Genomic DNA, 2,782 nt, shown 5'->3' with positions numbered 1-2,782 from the left:
GATATCAGCCCTTTGTCAGATGGGTAGACTGCAAAAATTTTTTCCCATTCTGTTGGTTGCCGATTCACTCTAATGACTGTTTCTTTTGCCATGCAGAAGCCGTGGAGTTTGATTGGGTCCCATTTGTCTATTTTGGCTTTTATTGCCAATGCTTTTGGTGTTTTGGTCATGAAGTTCTTGCCTACACCTATGTCCTGAATAGTTTTGCCTAGATTTTCTTCTAGGGTTTTTATGGTGTTAAGTCTTATGTTTAAGTCTTTAATCCATCTGGAGTTAATTTTAGTGTAAGATGTCAGGAAGGGATTCAGTTTCTGCTTTCTGCACATAGCTAGCCAGTTTCCCCAACACCATTTATTAAACAGGGATTCCTTTCCCCATTGCTTGCTTTTTTCAGGTTTGTCAAAGATCAGATGGTTGTAGATAGGTTGTGTTGCCTCCGAAGCCTCTGTTCTGTTCCATTGGTCTATATCTCTGTTTTGGTACCAGTACTATGCTGTTTTGATTACTGTGGACTTGTAGTATAGTTTGAAGTCCAGTAGTGTGATGCCTCCCGCTTTGTTCTTTTTGCTTAGAATTGACTTGGCTATGCGGGCTCATTTTTTGTTCCATATGAAGTTTAAGGTGTTTTTTTCCAGTTCTGTGAAGAAAGTCATTGGTAGCTTGATGGGAATAACGTTGAATCCGTAAATTACTTTGGGCAGTATGGCCATTTTCACGACATTGATTCTTCCTAACCATGAACATGGAATGTTTCTCCATCTGTTTGTGTCCTCTCTTATTTCATTGAGCAGTGGCTTGTAGTTCTCCGTGAAGAGGTCCTTTACGTTCCTTGTTAGTTGTATTCCTAAGTATTTTATTCTCTTTGTGGCAATTGTGAATGGCAGTTCGTTCTTGATTTGGCTCTCTTTAAGTCTGTTATTGGTGTATGGGAATGCTTGTGATTTTTGCACATTGATTTTGTATCCTGAGACTTTGCTGAAGTTGCTTATCAGTTTCAGGAGATTTGGGGCTGAGACAATGGAGTCTTCTAGATATACAATCATGTCGTCTGCAAATAGAGACAATTTGACTTCCTCCTTTCCTATTTGAATACCCTTGATTTCTTTTTCTTGCCTGATTGCTCTGGCTAGAACTTCCAGTACTATATTGAAAAGGAGTGGTGAAAGTGGGCATCCTTGTCTAGAGCCAGATTTCAAAGGGAGTGCTTCCAGTTTTTGCCCATTCAGTATGATATTGGCTGTTGGTTTGTTGTAAATAGCTTTTATTATTTTGAGATACGTTCCGTCAATACCTAGTTTATTGAGGGTTTTTAGCATAAAGCGCTGTTGAATTTTGTCAAATGCCTTCTCTGCATCAATTGAGATCATCATGTGGTTTTTGTCTTTGGTTTTGTTTATGCGGTGAATTACGTTTATAGACTTGTGTATGTTGAACCAGCCTTGCATCCCTGGGATGAAGCCTACTTGATCGTGGTGGATAAGCCTTTTGATGTGCTGTTGCAATCGGCTTGCCAGTATTTTATTGAAGATTTTTGCATCTATGTTCATCATGGATATTGGTCTGAAGTTTTCTTTTCTTGTTGAGTCTCTGCCGGGTTTTGGTATCAGGATGATGTTTGTCTCATAAAATGATTTGGGAAGGATTCCCTCTTTTTGGATTATTTGGAATAGTTTCAGAAGGAATGGTACCAGCTCCTCTTTGTATGCCTTGTAGAATTCGGCTGTGAACCCATCTGAGTTAGCTCTTCTTGTTTGATTGATCCTTTTACCATTATATAGTGTCCTTCTTTGTCGCTTTTGATCTTTGTTGGTTTGAAGTCCATTTTATCAGAGATTACCATTGCAACCCCTGCTTTTTTTTGTTCTCCATTTGCTTGGTATATATTCTTCTATCCTTTATTTTGAGTCTATGTGTGTCTTTGTATGTGAGATGGGTTTCCTGAATACAGTACCCTGATGGGTCTCGACTTTTTATCCAGTTTGCCAGTCTGTGTCTTTTGATTGGGGCGTTTAGGCCGTTTACACTCAATGTTAATATTGTTATGTGTGAATTTGATCCTGCCATTTTGTTACTGGCTGGTTTTCTTTCCCGTTAGTTGATTCATTTTCTCCATTGCATTTTTGGTCTTTGCCCACTGGTTTGCTTTTGCAGTGTCTGGTACTTGTTCCTTTCTGTGCTTAGTGTTTCTTTCAGGAGCTCTTGTGAGGGCAGGTCTGGTGGTTACAAAATCTCTCAGTAATTGCTTGTTCATATAGGATTTTATTTCTCTTCACATAAGAGGCTTAGTTTGGCTGGATATGAAATTCTGGGTTGAAGGCTCTTTTCTTTAAGGATGTTGAATATTGGACCCCACTCTCTTCTGGCTTGTAGGGTTTCTGCGGAGAGATCCACTGTGAGTCTGATTGGCTTCCCTCTGTGGATTACCTGACCTTTCTCTCTGGCTTCCCTTAGCATTTTTTCCTTCATTTAAACCCTGGTGAATCTGACAATTATGGGCCTTGGGGTTGCTCTTCTTGAGGAATATCTTTGTGGAGTTCTCTGTATCTCTTGAATTTGAATGTTGGACTGCCTTGCTAGGCTTGGGAAGTTCTCCTGGATAGTATCCTGGAGTGTGTTTTCCAGCTTGGATTCATTCTTCCCATCATATTCAGGTATACCGATCAAGCATAGATTAGGTCTTTTCACATAATCCCATATTTCTTGGAGGCTTTGTTCACTTCTTTTCACTCTTTTTTCTCTTGTCTTGCCTTCTCTTTTTATTTCATTGAGTTCATCTTCAATC

The sequence above is a fragment of the Cebus imitator genome, unplaced genomic scaffold, assembly GCF_001604975.1.
Source record: "Cebus imitator isolate Cc_AM_T3 unplaced genomic scaffold, Cebus_imitator-1.0 Scaffold125, whole genome shotgun sequence".
Taxonomy (NCBI): domain Eukaryota; kingdom Metazoa; phylum Chordata; class Mammalia; order Primates; family Cebidae; genus Cebus; species Cebus imitator.
This window is presented reverse-complemented; position numbering follows the sequence as displayed.